We start from the raw sequence: 16276 nt of genomic DNA, 5'->3' as shown, positions 1-16276 counted from the left end.
CTTTAAAAACAAAAGAATCAAACAGTTCCATTGACTGGAAAGAAATACTATGGAAGTCACCGGGGACCCTGTTTGATTACCAACATTTTTCAAAATATCTTCTTTTATGTCCAACATAAGAGAGAAACTCATACAGGATTGAAACGACATGAGGGTGAGTAAATTATGACAAAATTTTCATTTTTGGGTGAACTATCCCTTTAAAAGATGAGTTGACAATTTGAATTGATCTGAAACTGCCCTGTAGTCACAGTATTAGCAGAATTTATGTAAACAAAGTGGATATTATAACTGAAACATACCTAAAAGAATAAGATTCAAATCGATTCAGAATCAAAATTGGATCGAAAGCTTGTGAATTAGAATTGAATCAGGAAATCTATATTGATATAATACAACTGGATTACAAATAGTAAAACAAGCAAAATGCAAAAAAAAAAAGTTATCAGATTTAAACAGAAATATATTATTGCAAAAACAACAAAATTTAAACAAAATTTGTGGTAAATGTACTGCTATTCATATTAGTAAATGTGACTGAACTTCATTCATTTACACCAAAGAAATAAATAACTAAAAGTTCATATCAAGTAGAAATGTCTCTTTTAGCAGTATATGCCAATACAGTGCCCAATACAGGTATAGTGCAGTTCAATGAAGTTCAATTAGTATTCTGTATAATTAGTATATCTGTGCACCCTATTGTCAGATAATCTTGTAAGATAGAGATAGGTTACCTTAAAATGCCTTCAAGATATCTTTCTCAGTCCACCACATAATCATATTCCCTGAGAAAGATTGAGAAAAATCTCTGTTACTCACAATCCAACTCCAATCAAACACTCTCATTTGCAAGTTGCAAGGTTTTGTTTCCCGAAACATGAATGATGAGCTGATATAGGTGACAGCTGGATGTGAAGGAGCTCGGCATCCCCTCAGGAGGAAAGCTTCATCCCCCTCGTCTCTCCCCATTCTGGAGGTGAAACAGAGAGGATTAATTGGTTTAGCGCCTTTTTCGCTATGCTTGGTCCCAGCAATTAAATATTGGCCCTGGGCCCTCTGTGACCATTAGCGTACAATGCCGTGTTAACTGGGGCCGCTCCGGTCTCGTGTTTGTGTTCACGCAGGGCCACGACCGCATTAGTGAAGCGTTAAAAAGTTAGCCGGACAAAAAATTCATCTCCACGTTCTGAGGGCCAGCAGTAATTGATTGTTGCGCTCCAAGTTGGCGAGTAGTTTCTCAAAGGGAAAGGAAAGAGAGTAAATAAGGGATTTCAAAAGCTTATCGGGTTTACTATTTACAGAAAAAGAAGGAAAGGATGACGCACAAGAAGTTGAACGCATGAAAGAAGAAAAAGCAAATAAAAAAGCCAGCTCGCATTTTAAGTCTGTATACGCCAGGAGGAATAGTTTAGTGGGGTGGGTTTAGCAGCTTTCATATCTTTCTTTCCCTCTCTCTGTCTATGTCGCTTCCACTCCCTCAAGCCGTCAATTAGTGGGCCCGAGCTTCTGAGGGCCAGGCTCTTCCTCACATGTGCCTTTGTTGCAGTGACATTGACTCTCTCTCCCAGCAAGACGTTTGAAGGTTAGGATAAGACACTGTCCAGGTTATCCATGGGTGCTCTCTGGGGTGCTGGTCTATGCCTCCCAGGATGAATAGTGTGTTGAGGAAGCAGGCTAAAGGGCCTTTCAACTGCACCAGGCTGCTCGCACACAAGAGTAGCTTGGCTTGGGGCCAGTATTTGTGCACTCACAGAGTGCTTCAAGTTGTCTTCAAAGAGCTATTGAATGCTGGAGTGTCCAGCTGTGGAAACTGGACTGAAGAGTCAGTGGGGACATGCTTGCTGTCTCCGCAATATTAATCCGAAAAATGGCTAGTTAAGCTCATAGTGCACCAACGCAACAATTCGGATCATGGCGGCTAAGGCGATTTGTTGTGGTGTTCAATGTCGGACTATCATCTAGACCTTCTAGAGCATCTTTAGGACTACATTCATCACGGTGTCTGCTATACACACCCCCTACACCCTGCTGGGGGACCAGCGCCATAACTCAACCCTGACATGACCGTCGATGTACCCTCTCTGCACTCGTTTGGGCAGGTCCAGCCGGCTCCTGTCCTCCACCGGCCCCCCCACCTCTTCTCCAGCTCCATCCATCAATCCTGCCACGCTCAACAGATGAGTGGCTTGTGTGCAAAATGCCAGGAAGCCCCAAAAGGGACCAATTGGTGGAGAGTGACAATTGTGATGGCCTTTTGAAAGAGCAGGTTGCCTATCGAGCAAGATGTCCTGTGTTCTTTTCGGTCAAGATTTAGTATTTATCCGACATTAATAATGGAAAAAAAGGAGAATTTGTTGTGAACTCTCAGCACTGAGTGTATTCATAATCTAGTCCGGAGCTTCAGAATGTGAGAAGGCTCTGACAATGGCACAATTGTATTCATGGCCCACCGTTATTAATTATGTATGTTTCGATTGCTGGACAACAACAAAACAAGTGCATGGCATTATCACTAACAATAACATTGACTATCGCTCCTACACAGTGTTGGTTTGATAGTCTGTCTGTCTGGGTTCGGTCCAAGCAGACAGGATGCAAAAGCCCACTTTTTAACATGAATTTCCCTGCTGAAAAAAAGGTTTAAAACAGTCTAAGCTGTTTGCTGGTCTTAGCTGGTTAAAGCTGGTCCTCCCAGTCTGAAAACTAAAATGAAAAATGAATGAAAACATGTTTGTCACCTGAAACAAACATAACCGGGACAACTAAACTAAAATACACTTTCGTGACTCAAACACTAAACAAAATAAAATGAAATTGAGAGAAAATAACTTTAGTCTTTGAAACATTTTATTAAACCTAAAACTAGATAGAAATAACTAGATAAAAAAAGACTGTACTGTGAAATCTAAAGCCATTAAACATTTTAAATGAATTAAAACCATTAAAATTAAACCATTTAGAGAATTAACTTTGGTAGCCCTAAAAATCTAATTAAATCAAATCAAATCCTGGCCTTAATTATGTCCTGGCTATTAAACTACTAAAATTGCAACCATAAAATTAAACCATTCCGAGAATTAACTGTGGTAGCCCTTAAAAAAATAAAATAAAATCAAATACTGGCCTTAATTCTGGCCTGGCTAAGTTGGTTTTCAGCTGGTCTATCTACAAAAATGTGCAAAATCTCCATAAAACCCACCAACAGACCAGCATGACCAGACTGAGATCATAGCAAACCCTCTTAGTCTGGTCCAAGATGGGGGTTTTTTTCAGCAGGGTTAACCCTTATTACATATTGCTTGTTGTAAAATGCAGAACATGAACCATATTTATGACTGTTAGACCAAATACAAGGGTTTATGAGTTACCTCAACCCATTATTAACGGCTTCAGCAGAACTAAACCGAATTGTTTACAGCCCACTCAATGGACCCACATGAGCACTTCTCAGGGTTCAAGGGTGAATGGCCCACCCACATCACTACACAGTGAAGAGACACCCAGGAATGTTGAAGGTCAGTGCCACGCAAGACCATATCTCTAAACCCCACGGGACACACGCCCCTGCCCTGTCACACCCCCATCAGTAGCCCATAACCTCTCCTGCCCTGCAATCCCCTCAGTCCTGAGCATATGCACCCGAAAGCCTGCGAGACCCCTGCGTTTGTCACTAAACTTCTGCGTCATGGCCGGCATACAAAAGCAACCCAGTGTTTGCGTGAGCATGCGAGCGCGCGCCTGGGCGCAGATGTCCCGCAGCGGTGCCGTGTCAATGCGTCTGTTGTGAACGCAGCAGGGAAACGCGTCGGAGGCCTGGCCTACACAGTGGCTGCCATCTGAATGGATGGAATTCAAGATGGCAACTCTGACGAGCTGAGCATGCAGACGCAAAACAATACCCCTCTCTTTCTTTTCCCTCGCTCGCTTTCTCGGTCTCTCTCACAGTGGCTTTTCATTATACTTTCATCCCATTCTCTCTGCTCGCCGGAGTCCCATGCGGCACTTTCGCTGTGATGGAGACCTATCCGGGGTTCTTTGGTGCACACGGATACCATGCTTTGCCCCGGCAGACTCGAGCTGATTACTACGGAGAGGCCTTCAGATGTGTGTTAAATTACAGGGCTGGCTTATAGATTTTTTATGATGAAGTGGGTAAGGCTTGGGAAGTGAAGAATGGCTGAACAGGGTAGTGTACCTCCTCTGATCTTCCTCTGTACTGTTCCATGCTCTCGTTTTCGCCACCTCGTGTGCTTCGGCACACTGTCAAACACACTATTCATATTTTAAAGAGAAATGTGGCAGGATAGAAATAAATGTGTCATAACTATGCCCCGTTCGATGGAACGGTACGGAGCAGAGAGCGCTACCCTGCGGCGGTGGATGATTGATTGCAAACGATCATTCTATGATTGATCTATTGATTATGTGTCCGGCAGCCCTCACCCTGTTAACAGGAGACATATGGCATCACTCTGGGGACATTAGGAAGGCATGCCGCAGCCCATAATGCACCTCTTCCATTTGCCCTATAGTCTCCCAGCAGGTGAAAAGGAGTCTGGAGAAAAAACAGAGGAAGTATAAGTACAGTGCATCAAGATTCACATTATAAAAACTCATCTCCCAGCATGATCTGAATGATTCATTTGAATGAATCTCATGTTGCCCTCGGAGCACATGTGTTTACATCAAACCAAACAAGGTTTGCGGCTAAAGATTAATGTATGATCCAAAGGGCTCGCTGTGGATCACTGACACCATAATGGGGGTCTTTCAGCACACGTGTCTTTTCCCACAATTAGCAAACAATGTAATTAGCGTAAAGCAAAGTAGTTTAAAACTAAGGGGTCTCTGGAGAACGCAACCGTAGACTGAGGCTGAAAGCCTGCCTGTAACTAATTATTCATATAGCTTCTTTGAAAAGATATTAGAAGGGATCTGTGGTATATCATTTCAATATCTAAAATAGGAACCAGTGTGTTTAGATAATAAAGATTAAGAGGAATGGAAAAACATGAATTCTCATCAAACAGATAAAAATCACACAGATGCTGATAAAAGCAGTCGATCTCCAGGTGAGTTCATGACTGACTAAAGTACATGAGCGCAAATTGAAGAACTGGCTCTCGTTCATAAATGTGAATTGGCCACACCTCACAGGAAGTTATATGGAATATCAATCTAATTCTGTCTCTCTACACCCTAAAATATTTGTGGTACTTTGGCTGTAATGACAAACCTCATTTTAACAACAGGCTGAAATACAAATGTATTTAATTAACTGAATAATTTCAGAAACTGAATGCTGTCCAGGGTTTATATTTTTTTTATCATAAATGAATTTACATGACATAAGTCATTTGTGATTACAGGGTTTTTAATTACTTTTTCATTTACTATTTTTTTTTAAAATAGCAATTTCCACACAATAAAATATTTTCAAGCTTGACACAACTAGAACAATGTATAGTACAAATGTACATTTCACAGAAATGTCCATGAATTTGTAATATTTTATCAATTTACATAATTTTTTAATTAAAATAAGAAATATGATATCAGCATACATCTCAATTTTCTGCTGTTTTAGCTTATTTTAAAGCTTATAATTTTAAGCCATATTTCAGCCCCCTTGGAACTGTGCTGAAGGCCCCGGACCCCTGGTTGAGAACCACGGCTATAAACCCTCAGACTTCAGGGCTTTGTAAACTTTTTTCAAAACTTGAACTCAAGATGTCAAGCCAACATTTAAAGGTTGTCTTGACAAGCATTCCTTTCATAGTTACAATAATTATTTGCTTTCTCAATTCAGTTTCAATTCAAAATCACTGATTAAACTGGATTTTAAAAAGTATTCTCATTTCATTTCTGAATGGTGAATTCTCTGTATAATAGTAAACAAATAATTTAGTAAAAATGCATGTGAGAAAAGAGAAGGAGGGAAATAGATAGCGAAAGAGTAAAAGCCAGAGAGTGAGAGAGTAAAAGAGAGCAACCAGCTCTTTGCAAAGCAGCCTCTTTGTTCCCAGGGATCCCAGCGGTGGGCGGATAGCCCTAGATGAGAGAGAAACATTATCTCTCCGAATAGAGCCAGTGCACTGGTTCCAGAAGCCGCACTGGCACGATTCGCCCTGTCCTCTAGGTAATTAATTCTCTGAGTGGCCCTTGTCTCATGGGAACAAAGTGGCTGCTTGTTAGAGCAAAGTGTTCGAAGATCAACCAATCTCGCTGCAGACATGCCGCAGGACTACCACTGTTCAAGAGTGGCCACGTGTTGGCTGTTCCACGCCCACAAAGGGCCTCTTCATCTCAAAATTTAGAGTCTCATAAAAACATTATTGTGCAGCGTCGGGGATCATTTGTCCACTTCACAAAAGACTCGAAAACCAAAACATTGACCCCTCTGGTCTTTCGGGGTGCATTTTTTAAATTCTGAACCCCTCCCTGCCACTCTTGTGCCCACACTGACGTCCCAGCAGCGCTCCTACGCAGCCAAAGTCACCATGAAGGTATTTCAAAGGTTGCGTGGTCAAAGCCGCCACCATAGAGGCCATTATGTTTTGGCCCTCGTCTCGCCACCAAACAGAGGAGGCTCTGTTGGGCAATTGCGTCTATCTACTGCGTTTTAAATGTCTTTCACTCACTCTGATGGTTCCTAAATGCGTGTTTTTGTCCCTTGTTGGTTCACCTCTTCTCCTTTCAAACATAGCCATGAATCAACGGGCCCGACTCTCCATCAATAATATTCTAAATATGGCTGCTCCACATGGCTCCGCTCTTGCACACCGTGTACCTGCCAAGCGCTTGGGCAAGGTCATGTCAGCCTATTAACCATATTAAAACATCCCAATTATGGTAATTGGCAACTACTAATGCAACTTTAGGTAGCTTTGCTCCAGGCAATTAATCATAATGGATTAGCCACTAACGTGTAGGGGGAGGGAGTTGAGAGGTACAGGGTCGCATGCTTTAGGCCCATCCGACTGGTCAGAGCTTGACCCTGATTGCACCGAGCTCATTCAACTTCATTGCGCTCATCTAATTTGCAAACATCATAGAGGAAATAGACCTTGTGCAAAAATAGTCTTAATGGCTTTAACATCACTAGATGGCTAATCATGTTTGGTATATCTAAAGAAGTGGATTTTGTAGAAATGCCTGTCTCAGGTGATACACATATAGAATGACCTATAGATTGTTGCAGTGAGCAGACATGCAAAATATTTTCCTTTACCTTGTCACCGGGGCCTCAAATTTTGAGGGTATTTTGTGACATATATAAAACAATACTTTTATTTAGCAAGGATTAAGTTTATAAAAAGTCAAAGTAAAGACAGGAATTTGTTTAAATAAATTCTGTTCTTTTGAACTTTCTGAACTTATGGAAATTTCATCAAAGAATCCTGAAGAAAATGTATGTTTTCACACAAATATTAAGCAGCACAACCGTTTTCAACTGTGAAAATAATAAGAAATGTTTCTTGAGCAACAAATTAGCATATTAGAATGATTTCTGAAGGATCATGTGACACTGAAGACTGGAATAATGACTGCTGAAAATTCAGATCTTCTATCACAGGAATAAATTACATTTTAAAATACATTAAAATAGGAAAAAAAATTAATTGTACTAATATTACACAATATTCATAATTTTTGACTATTCTTTTATCTCTGATTGTGGTGAGGAAATGTCGATTACGTAACACGGTTGAAGGTGTCATGCTACGCAGTTCATCCAAGAAATTGCAGAGTTTGATTGGGAGGAAAAGAAGTGTAGTGTCATCCCTTTTCAGTACCAACCTCACCCTATCGTTCCACTGTGCAGACCCTCTCCACCCCTCCTCTCCAAGCGGCCCTGACTGTGTCTCTCTGGGAGGAGAGCGCATTCTCCTTTCATCCCCTTTAGAGGACAAACATCAGCCCCATCTTGCCGCCATCCATATTCATGAGCCTCTTATAAATATCTGATAGCGGCCGCTCTACAGCTGTTTAGCTCTGAAAGCAACGCTTAGCCCATACACACACACACACATAGGCTTTAACGTAAGCACTTACTGGTCCGTTCTCGGGCCCTCATCACCCAGTGTGCCCTGGCGGCCCCATGATAGCATCGGCTCATTGCCGGGGTATCGCTCTCGGCTTAATTAAAGACTAAATGTGACCGCTAAATGAGAAAAGAATCCAAAAGAGCTGCGCTTACCTTCCACATGATAGCACAGCGCTTATCTAAAGAGAGAAAGAGACAGAGAGTGCATGATAGAGAGAGAAAGAGATGGCAAGGATATACAGATTTCAGTTAATTGTCACCTCCTCATCTCACCAAAGCACAGTACAAGGTGACTGCTATATCAATCATGTACACTTAAATTATTCAGTTGTGTGTGCGTGTGTGTCTATATATATGTATGTATATGTACTATATGACTTTTATATATATATATATATATATAAAATTTAAAATTGTATACAATTTTATTTCAAATGCTATTTAAATAAATTATTATTATTTATTAATGATTCATTGCATATTCTTTGCAATATTATTCTAATATAATAATAAAATTACAATATATAATAATAACCCTTGATAAATATGTAATAAATCTATATATAATTCAAATTCAGTGTCTCAAAATGTAAATATACATTATATATGATTAAATATATAAATTATTCAAATATACAAATATGATTTACAATAATAACTATGTACATAATAAGTAAAGAAAATTATTATAAAATGTTATCAAGTAGCTCTCTCTCATACTTTCACTGTCACTGGGCTGAATAAGCAGTCTCTAGGTCTGTAAAGGTTAAAAAGCCTCTTAATACCTGAATTTTACATCAAGGCCACATCAGTTATGGAAGTCATATACACAGAGAATTTTGTTGTCAGATTATCTAAGCAAAAGACATCGGATGGCTTGGGCTCCTTACTAAATGCTAAACTATAAGTAGTTCATGAGGTGGGCACTGTGTGTTCTCAACACAAGGTAGAAAAGAACATTTGTGCCTGCCTGAGAAACTGTTCTTTTTTCCCTCAGATAACGCTTCCAGTCCTCCTCCAACTCATTAGAAACGTTAGAACTGCTGATCCAGGCAAGAAAAAAATGCGCTTTGCTTCGTTTTCCAGAATATCCTTGTTCTGTTTCCAAAACAAATAGCAAGAAATTTAAATATTGCTCTTGTGGTGTGTGTGTGTGAGGGGGAGGGTTAGAGAGTGAGAGAAAGACAGATTGTGAGGTTTAAGATAAGTATCACAGTACCCAGTGGACTGGATGGGTTTAAAGTATTAACATTAGAGAATACAGGACGAGGAGAAGCAGAACAAATCACAGGAAGGAAATGATAAGAAAGAACATACACTAAAAGAAAAGAAACCACAAAAATCGAGGAAAGTAAAGCACTGTGCACATACACATAAAATAAACACACACACACACACACACATATATATATATATATATATATATATATATATATGAGGTTGGAGTTTCCTCTGAGAGAAAACAGCATGTCAGAACAGGATTGATTTGAAGAGACAATAGGCAAAAAATAAAAAGGCCCTATGAGATACTGAGATTTTATGGACTCTAAGGGGAGAGAAAAGGAGAGATGGGGGATTTCTTTACCGCTCATTAGCCATGCACAGTGATCTGGCTTTTCTCCCACACCTCGCGGCTTATTACAGCCCGAGCCCTGCCTGCCAGCACAGCCCCCCTCGCCACCCTCCTCCCCCGGCCCCCACAATCACGCCTGCAATCACAGCCTCTAATTAGGTTAATTAATTTGTATCAGCCCTTGTAGGGACTTGGCTGATGAGGCAGCCATAAGAGTATCACTGCTTGGACCTCATTAAAATACAAGAAAGACAACGAGATACAGAGAATGTTGTTGTTTGTGTACGACAGGACAGGACAGGGTCGTAAAGCATTTCAGATCGGACCCCAACCCCGCTACACACCCCCACCTGCTCTCTCTATCCCACCTTGTGTGACGAGGCTGCCCTGTTCAGCCACAGACAGGAGCGATATAGTGTTAGTGCTCAGGAAGGAGGGGTCTTTTCGAAACAGAGGCATCACATTACAATCAGCGAGGGCCGCTCATCAGGACACTGACGAACACACTCTGATTAACAGCGAGATCTGATTACAGCAATCACACAGCCCGTAGGACCAGTCCCATGAGAGAGGGAAAGAGAGAGAGAGTGCAAGGTTTACTGGGAATGTGTGATAAGTATATTGGAATGCTCATTCACTCTTTTCTTACAATAACGGGAATAATACAATACAGATACGTAGCAAATTTCATAACATAAAAGTATTATTATACAGAATAATGCAGGAAATATTAAAGATTTAACCCTCTAGACCACAAGAGCCTCAAAAAACATACTTGACATTGAAGTGTCAGGTTGATAATTAATATTTTAACAAAATTTCAAAGTGATAACCAATCACATACACTCAATGAAAAATGTTACATATGTTGGTGTTCTCAGAGAAGCCAGATTTAAAGCATGAATAAATGTAATGAATTTATGCTAACATTCTCTGACTGGTATGCACACTGTAGACACACTGGCTTTTGTTTTATTGTACTTCCTACCATGTGTTTTGCTTAGGTAAAATCAAGAACAAACCAATAATGTTACTATAAAAGATTCCAATCTATGGATGCACTGATGCTAATAGTCTGACAGTTTTTTTTTTTCTCAGATTTGATAATGATAAAAGCCTGAACGACACCGATAAGCCAATAATAATTTCATGCGGCTGATAACCGAGTATAGACGATATTTAAAATTATACATTATTTTGTCTGAATAAATGCAGTTTAAAATACTAAAAACTAAAATTCATTTACAGTATCTCACAGAAGTGAGTACACCCCTCACATTTTTGTAAATATTTTATTATATCTTTTCATGTGACAACACTGAAGAAATGACACTTTGCTACAATGTGAAGTAGTGAGTGTACAGCTTGTATAACAGTGTAAATTTTCTGCTCCCTCAAAATAACTCAACACATAGCCATTAATGTCTAAACCGCTGGCCACAAAAGTGAGTACACCCCTAAGTGAAAATGTCCAAATTGGGCCCAATTAGCCATTTTCTCTCCCCGGTGTCATGTGACTCATACAAGGTCTCAGGTGTGAATGGGGAGCAGGTGTGTTAAATTTGATGTTATCGCTCTCACTCTCTCGTACTGGTCACTGGAAGTTCAACATGGCACCTCATGGCAAAGAACTCTCTGAGGATCTGAAAAAAATAATAGTTGCTCTACATAAAGATGGCGTAGGCTATAAGAAGATTGCCAAGACCCTGAAACTGAGCTGCAGCCCGGTGGCCAAGACCATACAGCGGTTTAACATGACAGGTCCCACTCAAAACAGGCCTCGCCATGGTCGACCAAAGAAGTTGAGTGCACGTGCTCAGCGTCATATCCAGAGGTTGTGTTTGGGAAATAGACGTATGAGTGCTGCCAGCATTGCTGCAGAGGTTGAAGGGTGGAGGGTCAGCCTGTCAGTGCTCAGACCATACGCCGCACACTGCATCAAATTGGTCTGCATGGCTGTCGTCCCAGAAGGAAGCCTCTTCTAAAGATGATGCACAAGAAAGCCCGCAAACAGTTTGCTGAAGACAAGCAGACTAAGGACATGAATTACTGGAACCATGTCCTGTGGTCTGATGAGACCAAGATAAACTTATTTGGTTCAGATGGTATCAAGTGTGTGTGGCGGCAACCAGGTGAGGAGTACAAAGACAAGTGTGTCTTGTCTACAGTCAAGCATGGTGGTGGGAGTGTCATGGCCTCGGGCTGCATGAGTGCTGCCGGCACTGGGGAGCTACAGTTCATTGAGGGAACCATGAATGCCAACATGTACTGTGACATACTGAAGCAGAGCATGATCCCCTCCCTTCTATTCCAACATGATAACGACCCCAAACACACCTCCAAGACGACCACTGCCTTGCTAAAGAAGCTGAGGGTAAAGATGATGGACTGGCCAAGCATGTCTCCAGACCTAACCCTATTGAGCATCTGTGGGGCATCCTCAAACGGAAGGTGGAGGAGCGCAAGGTCTCTAACACCAGCTCCAGTGGCAACCTGTGAAGCTCTGGTGAACTCCATGCCCAAGAGGGTTAAGGCAGTGCTGGAAAATAATGGTGGCCACACAATTTGGACATTTTCACTTAGGGATGTACTCACTTTTGTGGCCAGCGGTTTAGACATTAATGGCTGTGTGCTAAGTTATTTTGAGGGGACAGCAAATTTACTCTGTTATACAAGCTGTACATTCACTACTTTAAATTGTAGCAAAGTGTAATTTCTTCAGTGTTTTCACATGAAAAGATATAATAAAATATTTACAAAAATGTGAGGGGTGTACTCACTTCTGTGAGATACTGTAAATAAGTGAACTTAGGCATCACAAGGTTATAATGTACATTATGAAAATTTTATATTTATTTTGAGATTTGCTTATGATAAAGGTCTGACCGATACTGATAAGCCGATACTAATTTCATGCTATGGCTGATAACCAATTATGGACAATATTTAAAATCTACATTTTTTTCTAAATCAATACAGTTAAAACACTAAAAACAAATAATCTTAATGTAAGTAAAAATAGAGGAAATGAGCATGCACAATTAAATATCCAATAATCCACAGATATCTATTTAAAAAAAAAAAAAAGAACTCTAATATTCTCTGATGACCAATATGGTACTGATATACTGCACATTCCTGCCAGTCACATTTCTGAAATATGAATGCCTACCTTGTGGTAAAAGTGTAAAGCTTCATATGAACTTATTACAATAATTTAAAAGTGAAAATTACTCTCATTATTTTTACACATCAATGGGGTCTCTGGAATAGGGTCAACTTTAACTAAAAAGTTAAAGAGAAATCAATCATAATATTTCAATGTCATTTTGATGTCATTCAAGACTTTATTTCTTTTGCGGCACACAAAAGAAGAATGTTGGAGTTCAAACAACATTGGACCTAGTGACCTTCATTGCATGGACAAAAACAAGAAAATCAGAAAGCCATACAAGTTTAAAACAAGATGATGGTGAATAAATGATCACAATTTAATTTTTTTGGCTGAACTACTTCGGTTTTTGAAGTAATGCTGGAGAGCACTTTACAAAATCCAACAGGGACACTATGTAGCAAACAACAATAAGGTGCATCCGTTAACGGGCCATAATAGACCATAAAGCCAGACTGTTGTTCTATAAGGCTGAGTGAAGCAGAGTGTGGAGGGATACGCAGAGATAGACAGACAATGACACCCGGCTGCCTGCAGACAAGGACAGATCCAGTAGTTAAAGTGTAATGAACACATCCCCCAGGCACATGGCTGCCAGTGGGAGAGTGATGGACTAACGGTAATACCAAGGCAGATGGGTGCGCGCCACGCCTTGTCCTGTCCTCTCACCCGCAGCGGGTCCCCCCCATGGGCCCGCCACGTCTGGGGAGCGGAGGGGAAACGAGCTCCACTGGGGAGGAGGCCTTAGCGTGATTTAGACTCCCATGCAAATTTAATCAATTCGAGTGCCTCTTCCAAACAGGCTCATGGCTAATTAGTGACAATTTAAAGGGGTTTCTGTGATCCCACCTCACACACGCGCACACACTTGCACGCAGTGAGGGTTATAAAGATTTTCCTTCAATCGCTTTCCCTCTGGCACAGAGACAAACCCCCACCCCTCAAGCTCTCGCTACAATCCGCTACTTCAAAAGCCGTGTGACAAACTGCGGTGCAACTCAAAGGGGCAGATATAAGAACCTCAGCCATTTTTTCTCCACACGACCCACCGATTCTACTGTTCACCCACTCGGTTACCCTGCACCGTAATTGGCAAATCGATTAGTGCTGTTCTTAACCTCACTCATGAAAGGAGTCTTTGAGGCACAGCAGAGGAGAGGCAGCTAAGGGCTTGACATCCAGCGGGCTCAGGTGCTGTAATAACAGCCAAGGCCATCGTTCTCTGGTCAAAACTACTCTGAGTCACCAACGCTGTTATGTACAGAGAGTGATTAAGAAATGGCCTTACTTCCAGTGTGTTTCATGATGCTCTATTCACTATACAGCTGTGAAAAGTTCTCACATTAATTGCCTACACAATAATGCTTTCATATTATTCATGATATACTATGTGCGTCTGTAATTACAGTTTAATCCATGGAAATTGTTACAGCCTGATGTATTGCATGAAAAACCTCCAAAAAAATAAAAATAGAGAGATACAAATCAGCAATAAGCAAATTGCTCTGCTATGAAATGGTTCTTCCCACTCCCTTACATACTGAGGGGCCCCAACGTCATTTACAGCTCATTTTATTAGCGCCATTCAGAATCACTTCATATTAATTACTCAGGAGTCAGGTTAAGACATTATCCCAATTACACATCTTAATGATTTCACTACGGTATCTTTTTTTCTGTGAGAAACAATTGACAATTCTAATTGAAAATGACAAATATATGACCTCTATATCCAGGTTCTAGATATATTTGAACCCCTAATGTGGGCTTAAAACATCTCACAAAATATTTTAGCATTTAGTTCATAGCTATGGAGTTTAAAATAGTCTTATTTTAAACAAAAGAAAAACATCTTCATTTTAATTTGTGATGAAATCCGCCTTATTTTTAAAAAATGTATGTATGTGAATTCATCCATGCATAGGTTTCTTTTTTTATTGACCTCATAATATGTTTTAACTCCATCTTCAGGGTGAAATGACCGACTTCTTTGGTGAAGTATGCCAAACATCTCCAATCATTTAGTCTGTGTAAACCCCGCCACCTTTCATACAATCAAATGCAAGCCAAATTCAGCCAAATCTGCCTCCATCCAATCAACTACTACAGATTGAGAGAAGCAAGTCCCCAATTTATATTTTCTTTTTCGCTAATTCGTTTCACTTGGATGTTCATCATCATAACATGGAAGAGCTGACTCATCGCTACCTCTGTTACATTGTGACTCTAATGAAAAATTTGCTCTTCCTCTAAAACTATGTGTTTTGCTGTTTTCCCTCACATTTGGTTATTTGATTTAGTGAGCAATACTCACACTTCACAACTCAATCAGCTCTAGCTGAAAAAATATAAGTGCCACCCTGCATAACATCCTGTTTTAATGTTACATTACATAAGCAAAAAGTTGCAAACAACAATTAAAAATGACTTTAAAGATCTTAAAACTACACACCAGCCAGCTCTAAAAATGTATAGTATACAGCTGGTTGTGTGATCTCAAAATGGCTGCCTCCATGAGGTGACCCACTCCTTGTAAAATACAACTTTTTGCAGGCAACTTAATGTTAGTTGAGTGTACAAAAGTTTAAATATTCCAAAATAATTTTTCATTTTCTTTTGTAAAATTTTTTAATTGAGATTTGTAAATTTTTTAATTGAAGAATTGCAGGTCTTCGAAATGTGTTTAAAAAACATCTATTTATCCAAAACAACAATGGTGATCTGTAGTCCCTCGTCACACTTAACACATCAGTACAGTTGTATTTACAACACCAGAATGAACAAACCAGCAAAAAAATGAGGAAAAGCACTGAGGGTCAGAGTAGACTTCCAATGGCATCCCATCAAATGGGCCTATTCAAAACTATTGTCAACTCAAGCTTTAACAAATTGCTCGAGAGCTCCATAAGTGCCACAGGAGGCCTCTTTTACATCTCCTAATGTGAATAAAATTATGGGACAATGTGGAGGATTTTGACCAATATCTTTCAAATCTAGGGGTCACTACCAACACCGCACTGGTAGACCTGCAGCCATGACCCCTGTGCAAAAGCTGATTTGAATGAAAGACAGGCTTCAGTAAGAACAGTGGCCTTCTGTGTAACGACAGACGGAAGCAGAGCGGAACTGCGCACACGGCTGCGTGACCCTCCACTCCAAACTGAGGCGGTCGCAGTGACGAATGCTCGAGCGCATGACGCACAAACACGCGCACACTCTGCCTGTCACTTTTTTTGGCTGAGGATTGTGCAAATACAGAAGGTCAATATTGATAGGTCACACAGAGCTGCTTTGTAAATATCACCAGGCTTAGACATGCATGTTCATGTCACTGTGAACATGTACTTGTAAATCCTTTTAAAAAAATTTAAAAGTATATGTAGGAATTTAAAATGTTGAGTGAATTATAGTACAGAAGCAGTATGCACACAGCATTCATTACAAACAGCTTTTCCTGTGGTCAGCGTTGGCACAGACAGAC

The sequence above is a fragment of the Onychostoma macrolepis genome, chromosome 16 (assembly GCF_012432095.1).
Source record: "Onychostoma macrolepis isolate SWU-2019 chromosome 16, ASM1243209v1, whole genome shotgun sequence".
NCBI classification, from domain to species: Eukaryota; Metazoa; Chordata; class Actinopteri; order Cypriniformes; family Cyprinidae; genus Onychostoma; species Onychostoma macrolepis.
This window is presented reverse-complemented; position numbering follows the sequence as displayed.